Here is a 12,743-nt window from a genome sequence, read left to right on the forward strand (position 1 = left end):
TGCACTTGACTGTACTGTGGGGAGGTCTTTTGCTCCACCTCTTGGCGTCTCTATAAATACCCTGGGGCAGAGACAGTCAGGGCCCATTGGAATAGGTTCCAGGCCCTCTCCAGGCTATCCTTTATTTTCTTTCTGTTTATCTCCACAATCTAAATCCTTCTATCTAATATTTCCTGCTGCTCACACTCAAGAAAACTCTGGGGAACTGTGGGGTTGGTGGGTAAACGCCCGGCAGTATCCAACAGCTCTCTGACTGGACTTAAGGTCCACTCAACAAAAGGGAAATAATGCCTGGTACAGGAAACCTAGCCAGATACCTGGGTTAATGAAGCCATGAATCTTGGAGAGAAACCTGTAATCATCACTTCACTAAATCAGCATAATTTCTAACTGCATTTGAAGTATTTAGTCTTATAGCCACAGGTCAGTGTAGTTTTTACTCCTCAGAAAAGAAACTTTTCGTTGCAAAGGACAGAGACCATGACATCAAAATGCAGAGAACAAGTGACCATGGTTGTTCCCACCCTCAACTCACCTATCTATAGCACAGCTCCTGCACCTGAGGCTCAGGGAACATCATGAAAGAGGGGTCAGAAAGATTGTAAGAACCAGAGGAATAGGATAGCTGGTGTGAAGTTGTGTCTCCTAGAAATGTTAGGAAAGCTATCCCCATGAAGTGCTAACAACATGGCTGCCTACACAGGACCTAAACAAGGATGACACCACAGGCATGAAAACATGGAAGAAAGAAATTTTGTGGAGCATCAATTCTAGACAAAGAATTACAGGCAACTAAGAAATACTGAAAGTAAGAGAAATGCTCTTCCCCAGGAAGTCCTCCAATTGGTTATCCAATACCAAGTGACCAGCCTTGAAATCATGCACATACAAGTAACAGTATATATGTGTGTATATGTTTATGTGATATATATTCAATTAAAGGAAAAGAGGCCAAAGGTTATGAATTTGAGAGATAGCACAGTGAGAGGGATATGGGACGGTTTGAGAGGAGAAAAGGGAAGGGGAAATGATTTAATTGTATTTCAATTTTAAAAAATAAAAAATTTATTTATTCAAAGTAACTCTCTTTATACCATTTTATGATACAAGGTTTAATTTGTATATGTTGGTTGTTTCTAGCCACCTCACAGAATGGTTTCCTTAATTAATATGTACAAAACTGATTTTAGGGGAGTACAGGTATGGCTTACAAGTTTTGTGGAAGTTCAGACCCTTAAGAAGGTAAGAGAGACCAGGAGTTCAGGATTGAAGACCAGTAGAGTCTGGATAGCCTGAACTACCTGAGACCCTGTCTCAAGCCCCATCTCTCCCGGATAAAAAGGATATAAGAAAGAGTCCGTAATCTTCCATCCTAGACACACATGAACTGCATGAAACAAATAATAAAAACAACATTATTGTGGCTTTGACTCATGCTAATAAAGCACTCAGCATGGACTTTCAGCCCCGGCCCAATCTACCATGTGTTAGTTGCTGTGGGATGATCTGTATGTCCTGTGGGAGCCCTTCTTAGGTTCTTTGTGGCGTTACCCAGCAGGTCCGTATAGAGGATGATTAGGACCATGGGCCTGAGTGCAGGTGTTTGAGATGGTCTGCACTTGGCTGTGCTGGGGATGGTCTGTATGTCAAGTTGTTCTGATTGGTCAATAAATAAAACCTGATCGGCTGTGGCTAGGCAGGAAGGATAGGCGGGACTAACAGAGAGGAGAAATAAAAGGACAGGAAGGCAGAAGGAGCAGCTGCAGCCGCCGCCATGACCAGAGACACTGCAGCCGCCGCCATGACCAGCAGCATTTGAAGACGCCGATAAGCCACCAGCCACGTGGCGAGGTATAGATTTGTAGAAATGTGTTACTTTAAGATATAAGAATAGTTAACAAGAAGCCTGCCACGGCCATACAGTTTGTAAGCAATATAAGTCTCTGTGTTTACTTGGTTGGGTCTGAGCGGCTGTGGACTGGTGGGAGACAGAGATTTGTCCTGACTGTGGGCAAGGCGGAAAAACTCAAGCTACAGTTAGTCTTTAAGACATTTCTAGACTTCCAATTTTTTCTCTACTCAAGGTATAGTAATCACTTCCCTTTTGATAGTCACATTGGGATTTCTGTCTTCATTGTACCCATCTTGTAACTAAAGGACAGAGCCATTGAAGGTCAAGGCCACGGCCAGAGCTTACAACATTCCAGCTTCCAATGTTTTTGCTAACCTATCAAATGCTGAACAACTCAGACTTCCAATGATAGCCAGCTTTGTGAGTTATTTGTCTTCATATGCCACCTTTGGAGTAAAGTTCAATTTTTGTCCATCAGCGACCCAGGAAACATTGATCTAAAAACAACAGCAAGGCATTTGAAAAGTTCTATTTACACAATTTTTTTCTTAATTAAAACTTAGTCAAAGTCATACTATATGAACATTAAGACTAATGTGTCCCATGGCAACTTCACTGGAAGATAGCAAAACCATGTTCACATCCACATCTGGGGGAATTACCCAGCCCATGGTTGTGAATGAGAGGGAAGAGTTTATGGAAGGTCTTTCCACAGTCAGTATTTATCTTTAATTGAGTGTTTAGAATGATAGCCCATATGAGCAATTCCACAAAGAGGACATTCTTATTAAAGGCTTCTCATCTTCACTGAAAGAAAAAAAATCAAAGATCTAAACATTTTCTTTAATCCCTCCAGGACTGAAGCTTTTGGGAGTTACAACCATCCCTTGTTGGATATTGACATGCAACCCAACTTGAGCTTCCTTCTTACTGTACTTTCTCCCAAGTGGGTTTAGAAGTATGCCCTTTAACAAAGATGTAGAAGGTACACGTTTGGTTCCTACAGGTCCCCAGAGGTCTGTCTGCAACAACAACAGTGTCATGCTGTTGGCAAGATTCCTAGTGCTTCGGTTGGGTGATATACCGGTGATGCTCAGCTTACTTGGTAACTGCTTTGCACTGGAATCCTGATTTATTCAAGAGGAGCTCCAGGTGCCCGCAGTTCAAATGGGACACTGTGAGGAATTCCACCAAGCCAGTGTCTTTGCAATCTTCTAGTGCACAGACATTACTTGTGATATAACCATTTGTCGTTTTCATCTCTAAGATAAAATTCCTTCCTGGCTTAAAGGCCATGGGTAGTTCAGCGATGTAAAGATCTATATAACCTAGTTTGAGGGTCCCCTGCATCTTCTGCAGGGATGGGCAGACCATCTCTGTGATATGATTTGTAGCTTGTATCTTTCTACAGTAGAAAATCTATTTCCTCTTCTCCTTCCCTTCTGCTATCTTCTCTGATGTCCTCACCAACTTTGTGCTCATTGCGGTAAAGGTCGTCTCCACCAGTGTGTCAGCGACTACTTTTACCGATACAAGGTCTCCACAGGAATAGACTTAAGATCTGAGTAGGTGCCAAGCCCAATGGCTGGAATGCTGTTTCCATCACTTAGAGGTATTTGGTGGTCCTCAGCACTGAGGTTCATCTTGGAGAAGGAATCTGAAGCTTCCACTTCCTAGAAGTGATTCTGGCAAGGTCCTACTGACTTCCACTGAAGGCAAGTCATCCTTCGTTTTTCTCTCCCAGAAGACAATATCTCCAGGTTTCAGGTAATTGAAACTTTTTCTGCATGGCTACTTTAAATTTTTGGTTGTGAGCCTAGCCTTTAACAACTGAGCCATCTCTCCAGTCTGACATGGCTACTTTAAAAGGATCACTTATATCATGTTTCAGAGAGTATGGTCCTGCATTCAACCAGAGAGCTCAGGCCAGCGTCACACTTGGAGAAGGGGCATTTCACTCAGGCTTTCCAGTGTCCAAATGCTCACACAGAGCACCATGTCTCTGGGTCTCACAAAGCACCCAGTTGTCTCCAGGTTCACTAAGATCAGTGAGATGAATCTCAGAGGATCCCAGAAACACATCTGCTTTTATCCTGAGGACTTCTCTTCACATTTCCAGGTGTGTTAACCTGACCTGCAATGACAACTGAATCTTCTTTTCTGGAGTACCCTGCGCCTTGGCAATTCTAGAGAATATCAGCTGTTGTACAAGTGAATGAATGTCAGCCTAGAATTCTCAAGGCTAGAAAGATTTGGTTTCTATTCACCTCTGGACACTCTAAAAGTTTTTGACATTCTAGATCTCATGGTCCTCAGCTATGAACATCAGAAGGCTGTGCAAAGGCCCCCTGAGACCTCTTCCAGCACTAATGTTGCCTGTGATGTTCATTCTTCTTCCTACCATTATTGGAAACACTAGGGAACATGAACTATACAGGTTCTGAGAACCAGATATGAAAGGTACTAGAGATCCACCAGAGGGGCCCACCTGCTCTGTTGTGGCCTCCCCTCCCCCTCTCCCACAATGCTGGCTCAGTGGCATTAGTGACAACAGGTCCTCAATAGGTTGATCTGAAGTAGATGCTCGCACATCCCTGGGGACTGGACTGACTGGGCTCAGAACCTCTTCATCTTTTCTTTCATTTTGTTTTGCCCTTGCCTCATGAGAGCAGTGTGCGCCGTTGCTGAAAACAGCCATAGAAAAGCAAATTGGTTCTTGAGGATATGGCTAAGGATATCGTGAAGACGGCCCATTGCCCAAGAAACTCTAGAGCTGCATTCTCCAGTATGGCAGCCACTTGTTACACGAGTCCCTAAATTGTGGCTAGTCTTAACTGAGATGTGCTACAAGCTATAAGGCGTAATGTGAAAAATAAATAATTAATGCATTAATAATGAATAATTTTTATGTTTAGACATATTGAGATGATCATTTTAATGCACTGAGTTAAAAGTATAGAATTAAAATCACTTTTGACTCTTTTTTAATTCTTCAGTTAGGCTATTAGACAGTATAAAGTTCTGGATATGGTCCACTCTGTGTTTCTATTCTCTGGAGTCATCTGATTTCATACCCTTTGGTGATGGTGGCAAAGCCACTCATCAAGGAGGAACACAGTGCGGTTACATATTCACCACCCATTATGTAACTTTAGGCAGCCTATTGGGCCTTCTTCCCATAGAGTTTTTAAACCACCTAAGACAAAACTTGTATTTTTGTGGGCTTTATTTTTTCTTTCTCCTTCTTCCTTTCTCCTTTCTCTTTCCAGATCACTGGGGAATCTTTAGGGAAAGTGATAACAGGACGCAGGAGGTTAGAGAGTACGTCTTTAGGTACTGGCTTGGTTGTTTGTTTTCCATGAAAGAGAAACAGGGCCATGAGTCAGTTGTTTATCTAGACAATGAATTTCAAAACACCTGTGCACACCTTTGTTGAAATTAAACACACACATGCGCTCAACATGCTCTCTCTCTCTCTCTCTCTCTCTCACACACACACACACACACACACAGAGAGAGAGAGAGAGAGAGAGAGAGAGAGAGAGAGAGAGAGAGAGAGAGAAAGAGAGAGAGAGATATCTAATTGTCTGTTATGTATCAATGTTGGGCCATCTTCCTTCCAGTTAGATTTCTGTATTGTTATTATCATCAGTTATTGTCCCCTTCACTTTCTGCTTCTTGCAAACTTTGTGAAGTATAATTTGTTTCCCTCACACAGTAGAAAAAGTATTTGTAAGCTAGATTGGCCTCAGGAAGTGTTACAAATGTTAAGTGTGCAGGGAGACCTCTGAAGCCATTTGAGTAGGAAAAATAGCTTCTAATTCTCTGGAGGGAAGGGATGTTGTCTGTCCAGAAGGAAAAACCAACTTTTGCAATCAGAAATGTCATCTGTTTCTTATTTTGTCCAGGCATGGCTTTGGGGTTTTGTGTTATCCCCATAGCCAGGAACAGCAATAACGCATGGTTAGCCTACCCTGTTCTCTCCTCAGCCTTGTAAGATCCCACCCACTTCTTCATCACATTCAGCATGTAGCAAGTGTGGGCTCCCAAGTCTGGGAGGAGGAGAACAGGTTTCTACCTAATACCACTGAGAACCCTTACGGGGTTTCCACAGGAACTGTGCCGGGGGGTGGGAGACACAGCTGCTCATTGGTAAGAATCCAGTTTTAACACAGATTTCGTGGGAACCATGTCCAGAGACTCCTGTTGCTCTTCCTGCCTCTGGGTTGACTACCTTTTACAGTACACACAGAATGAACTTCCAAAATGCCAATATGACCATATGTTTGAAACTGTTCAAGTAACCCCCGCCCAGGCCCTATAATCTAAAAGCCCTTGGCATGTCCTGCAAAACCTTCCCCACCTGATTCTTTTCTGCTCTAACATCGTCTTTTCACTCTTACACTTGCAGCTCCCATCAGACACTTGGGTCTTTTACTCTGGCCTTTACCGATGTGATGTCTCCAAAATGTCCACTGTAGTGTCCCACAGACACTCATGAGTCACAGTTCTGTGGCTGCCATATGAAGAGGACAAACACCCTGAACTCAACTCCTGGAATGTTTGTTCCTGCCCTCTATGCTGAGGAACAGCTTGATGTGTACGCACGCACACGCGCGCACGCACACACACACACACACAAGTGTGGAGTTCAGAGGATAATGTGTGGAAACCGGTTTTCCCCTTCCACCATGTGGGTTGCAGGAATTGAACTTAAGTCGTCAGACTTGGCAGCAAGCACCTTTGCTCACTAAACCATCTTGTCAGCCCCGTTTGGGTGATTTCGAAAGAGGTATTTTCTTTATTGGTTTCCTACCTGTAACTTCTTGTTAAGTTTTAAAAATGCCCAATTCTCAACACTGTACATTCGAAGTTCTTCATCTCCTTCCCTCTCTTTATTTTTTCCTTGGACCTGAGGCCCAGTGCCAATCTGCAAACTGTTTTGGGCTAGCATCATCAAGTATACTGGCTAGCCCAAATGGCATCTTTAAAAAACAAAAACCTAAGGCCTGTTTTGAAGAGTCAGTGTTGCTTGAATTGGGGTCCAGTTCCGTCTTCCATCGTGTACTCAGGCCGGGTAAACGGTGTAGAGACAAGGGAATAGTTTGTCTTGACAAACCCAGAGAAGCCTTTCTGGCTGCGGGGACATCTCGGCTGAGGCTTCAAAGATGACTAGCTGTTCACCAGGCACAAGGGCAGAAAGAAACATTCCAAGAGTTAAGAGTTCTTGAGCTCGGGGCTTTTCTCTTCATCTTGGCAGCTGCAGAACAGCATGTCACACAACATAAGCGTCTGTGGGACTGAAGTGAACGTATTGGGGACGTCACATCAGTAAAGGCCAAAGTAAAAGACCCAAGTGTCTGATGGGAGCTGCAAGGGTTAGGGTGTTAGTGTTAAGACGATGTTAGAAGAACAGAGAAGGATCAGGTGTGGAAGGCTGTGCAGGACATGCCAAGGGTCTTTTAATCCTATCCTAAAATTCCTGGGCAGGGGAGTTACTCAAACAGTTTTGCATGTATGGCCATAGGTCACACACACACAGGCATACACACAAATAAATAAATAAATAAATATAATTTTTAAAGTGTTTAAATCATCTGTAGAAGTTAGAACAAAATGGAAGATCAGAGAAAAGAAACATGGAGGTGGGTTAACAAAAAAATAAATAGTAACATCACAGGCTCAGCCCCAAGCAGACCAGCTAGTACACTGAATGTTAAGTAGGCTAGACGACCCAACTAAGAGACAGATACCATCTGACGGGGGGGTGGGGGGGGATAAAGATGCAATGCTGCTCAAGAGAATCCACTTTAAACATAAAGGAATAAGTAAATCAATGTAAAGCTGGCCTGGAGCCTGTAACCCCAGGACTCGGGAGGTTAGGACAGAGGGTCACCATGGGTTTGGAGGCAGCCTGTGCGGCAAGTGAAAGCCTCTCCTAAACAGTTGATCAATACATAAACCATGCTAACGTAACTCCAAATGAACTTGAACCTATATTACTATCAGACAATTAAAACAAGGAATATTATAGGGATAATAAGGGTTACATCACAGTGGTAAAGGGCTTTGTTCATAAGAGTGACACAAAATCTTTTGCCCTGATTACAGAGATTCAGAAAAAGTGCCAGACAAATAAACAAATCTGTAACTGAACTTGAAGATTTCAGCGCCTCTCAACAATTTTAAGCACAAGCACACAGACTATCAACATGGAACATATAGAAGATTTGAATAACGCTGTCTACTAACTTGAGCTACACAGCATTTCTAAATACACATCCCTCCACAATAAACACACATTTCTTTAAACAGCACTTGCCATGACCTTCTTGGCCATTAATACATTTAAACTTTTTAAGTTGTAAAAGTAGGTTCTCAGTCTTAAACAGGATGCCTTCATCAAAACTCTCCTGTCAGGCTCAGGGAACCCTGCGAAGAGGAAGTGGAAAGAGTGTAAGAGACAGTGGAGATGACAGACACTAAGGACACAGCGCCTGCCAGACACCATGGGACCGGTGCACATATGACCTCAGAGACTGTAGCTGCATGCACAGGGCATGCACAGGTCTAAGCCATCTGGGTCCCTGCACTGAGAGGGAAGTGGACATATGCCCCTACCCCTAACTCAGAAGCTGTTTCCAATTGATAACTCCTCACAAAGGAAAAATTAGTTTTCCCCAGTGACATCTCACCATGTACACAAACCATACTTAAGGGCATGCCCTGTGCCCAGCAGTTGATGGCCAACACAAAATGAACTCAATGGCATTTTGGAGGTGTTTTGTCTCAAAAGTCTTTGTCCGGGCATTATTTTTAAACTTAAGGTCTTTTGCTTATACATTATGGTTTCCAATTTTGTGTTTTTATGAGATTTTTGTATATGCAAATATGTGTCTTGAGTCTATATGTGCTTCTTATGTAGATTTTTTTCTGTGTTTTTTTTGTCCTGGGTTTGTTTTTACTTTATCTTGTTTTATTTAGATGCCCCTTTTCTTTTCTAATGAGAGAGAAAAAGAAAGGGTATGGATTTGAGGAAGTGGAGAGGTGGAGAGCATCTGAGAGAAGTTGGGAGAAGGAAAATTATAATACATACAATCAGAATATATTGTATGGGAAAAAAAGCCATTTTCAATAAAACAAAGATATAGGAAAAAAAAGAAAAGTAGGTTCTTTGGCCAGAATGGAACAAATCAGAAATTAGTAACAGAAAAATTCCATGAAATTCCCCCAAATATCTGAAATTAAACAATGAACTTCTAAAGTCGTGGACTAAGACAGATCCAGGGGAGTATAGATTATTTTGAATAGAATGGAGATAAAACACCAACATATTTAAAGACCAGGAAAAGCTGGTCTTTAAATGAATCATAAAGAAAAATATGATCAATGACTTCAGCTACCATCTTAACACACCCAAAAACGAAGAAGAAACCAAACCTGAAATAAGCAGAAGAAAGAAACAACATCAGGCAGAAGTTAACAAAGTGAAACACAAATGAAGGGTACAGTGAAACAAGAATAGGGCTCTGGGAAGATGGATGAGATCAATACACTTCAAACTTAACTGATCAGGAAAAAAATCATAAATCACCAATATCAACAATACGAGAAATGACTATACTGTGTGTTCTTTAGATTCAAAAATATAAGGAGACGATGGTAAAAACAACTGCTCACTAATCAATTTGCAATTTTAACAAATTTCTCAAATTTCTTAAAACAAAAAAATTAACTATATGCATTCAAGAAAAAATAATAACATGGATAGAAGACATACACCTATTGAAGGAACTGACTTATTTATTTATTTATTTTTCTTTTTGGGTTTTGTTTTTGTTTTTGTTTTTTGTTTTCAAGATAGTGTTTCTCTGTGTAGCCCTGGCTGTCCTGAAACTCGTTCTGTAGATTAGGCTGGCCTTGAACTCAGAGATCCACCTGTCTCTGCCTCCCAAGTGCTGGGATTAAAGGTGTGTGCCACTACTACAGGTGAAAGGAACTGGATTTTTAAAAATATATTTTAATTTACAAGTAGCAATTATACATTTTTATGGCTGGAGTGTGGCATTCCAATGCATATACATAGGTATGATAATTAGATAAGGCTGATTAGTGAATCTGCTATTCCAGACATACTTCTGCTGGAGGATATCTTTCTGTACACTGTGAATATATGTTGTTCCTATTGGTTAATAAATAAGCTGCTTTGGCCTATGGCAAGGCAGCTTAGAGGAAGGCAGGAAATCCAAGGAGAGAGACAGGAAAGAGAAAGACAGAGTCTGGAGAGACACAAGCTGCTGCCAAAGGAGCAACAAGATGCAGCAGATTGGTAATGCCACAGCCATGTGGCAACACACAGATCAATAGAAATGGGATGAGTTATAAGAGCTAGCTAGCAAGAAGCCTGAACCATAGGCCATTACAGTTTAGAAGTCATATAAGCCTCTGTATCTTTACTTGGGACCCAGTGGCCATAAGACGTGGGTGGGAAAGATTCATCCTCAGTGTGGGGTTGGAAGAACCAGAGAAGCTTCTGGCTACATACTTCAGTTCTTATATCAGAAACATTCAAATCCTTTCTAGTAGCTTTTTGAAATATTCATTTCATTATTATCAAGCACAATTGTCCAACCTAATGCATAGATATATACATTATAGAGCACAGAGTATGGAATGAATGATGGCTCCATGGATAAAGTACTTACTGGACAAGCATGAGGACCTGAGTTCAGATTTACAGCACAGCTGTGCCTGTAACAGCAGCACCAGGTGTGGAGATAGCAGGCTCTTGGGGCTCAATGGCCAGCCAGTCTAGCTTAAATGGTGAACTTCAAGTTCAGTGAGGGATTTTAATTCAAAAATCAAGATGGAGAACAATAGAGGAACATACCTGATGCTGACTTCTAGTAGTCTCTATACATGTGCGTACACATGGGTGCATACACCCATACACATACCATTTGCATACCACACACATACACCCCAAAAACAAATGAAAAAGGAAGTTGTCATTCCTAGAAGAACAATGCTAGAGTTGTCACAATGCCTGATCTTAAGTCATACTACAGAGCTGTGGAATCACAGAACAGTGAAACAGAAATTAGAAACATGTCTACTGAAGAAAGCTGTGGTGATATTTTATTTGTGCTGAAATGTGATATTTTATTTGTAAGTTAATAAATAAAGTTGCCTGGATATTAGAGGTCAAATAGTCATAAAACAGAAGTCAGGCGGTAGTGGCACATGCCCTTAATCAGATCACATGGCAGGCAGAGTCTCTGTGTGGTCAAGGACACAGCCAAGCATGGTGACACACACCTTTAATCCCAGTACCAACCATTGAGACCTGGGGGTCTGTCTGTACAGACAGGCAGTGATGAAGAAGTCATGTGGCTGGGCTTAGAGCCAATGAGAAGCAGAACAGGAAGGCAATAAAAACACAGGTTAGACAGGAAGAAGCTCTCTTTGTGGAAGCTACTGCTGGTGGTAAGCTAAGGCTAGTTGTGGCTATTGTTCTGATTTCTTTGCTATTACCTCTGCATTTGGCTCTGTGTTTCTTATTTAATAAGACTGTTTAGAAATTCATCTACAGAAAGCAAATAAAGTATAGATATTTTTCACTAGTGCACAGTAATTGTACAGGGTACCATGTGGCATCCCAATGCATGTGTGCAGGAGGCAAAGATCAGAGGTGCACAATTGGCAAACCTGTTACTTGAGGTTCACTGAGAGGTGCTATCTCAAAAGTATTGGGGCTGGAGAGATGGCTCAGTGGTTAAGAGCACTGGCTGCTCTCCCAGAAGACTCAGGTTTGGTTCCCAGCACCCACATGGTGCTCACAATTGTCTGCCACTCCAGTCCCAGGAGATCTTCTTCTGGCCTCCATGGACACGGCACATATGTGTTGCACAGACGGAAATGATGGAGACACACATAAAAACACAATAAAATGGAAAAGATGTGTGTCCTCGGTACAACCACCAATTTGACAAAGGTGTCAAAAACACACGTGGAGAAAGGAAGCCTCTTCATCAATGGCAATGGAGAGGCTGTGTCACAGGACCAAGTCAGCAGAGCGAAGGGACAAGCTACAGCATGGAAGAAAGTCTTTGCCATCTATACATCTGACAAACTATTAATGTCTAAAACAAATAAAGAACTCAAGCAGAGCTGGGCCTGATAGAGTGCACCTTCAATTCTAGCATACGAGAGACAGAGGCAGACAGATCTCTGGGAGTTTGTGGCCAGCCTGGTCTACATAGTGAGTCCCTGTCTCAAAAAATGAATACAATTTATAAAGAACTCAAAACTAAATAACAAAACATCAAACAATCCAGGCAATAAGTGAGCTAGTGGAATGAATAGACAGCTCTCAAAGATGACATAAAGATGGCCAATAATTGTATTTAATATGTTCAACATCCCTAGAAATCAGGGAAATGCAAATTGAGACTGTATTAGTGTTCTAACACACCATAGTCAGAATGGCTATTATTAAGTAAATAGCATCAAATGATGGGGAGGCTGTAAGGATCCTTATAACTGCTTGTGAGAATGCAAATTGATCCAGCCACTATGCTAATCAATATGGAGGTTACTCTAGAAATTAAAAGTAGAACTTCCACATGATCCAGCTATACCTCTGACCATAGACCTAAAGGACTGTAAGTCAACATGCAGAGACAGGTGCACATGCATGCTTAGTGCAGCACTGTTCACAACAGCCAACTTAGAGGATGAAGCTCAGTGTCTGTCAGTAGATGAATGGACAAAGAAAACGTGAAATATGTACACAACGGTGTTTTAGTCAGCCATAAAGGAAAAAGATACCACATCATTTGCTGGAAAAATGAATGTACCAGGAAATTGCATTAAGTGAAATGAGTCAAAC

General features: G+C 41.8%; 1 pseudogene; it reads right to left on the bottom strand.

Moving 5' to 3' along the window:
* Positions 1–2,592: 2,592 nt before the first annotated feature.
* Positions 2,593–3,495, bottom strand: LOC114684406 (annotated as a pseudogene).
* Between the last annotated feature and the right edge of the window lie 9,248 nt (positions 3,496–12,743).

This window comes from Peromyscus leucopus, unplaced genomic scaffold (genome assembly GCF_004664715.2).
Source record: "Peromyscus leucopus breed LL Stock unplaced genomic scaffold, UCI_PerLeu_2.1 scaffold_1040, whole genome shotgun sequence".
NCBI lineage: Eukaryota > Metazoa > Chordata > Mammalia > Rodentia > Cricetidae > Peromyscus > Peromyscus leucopus.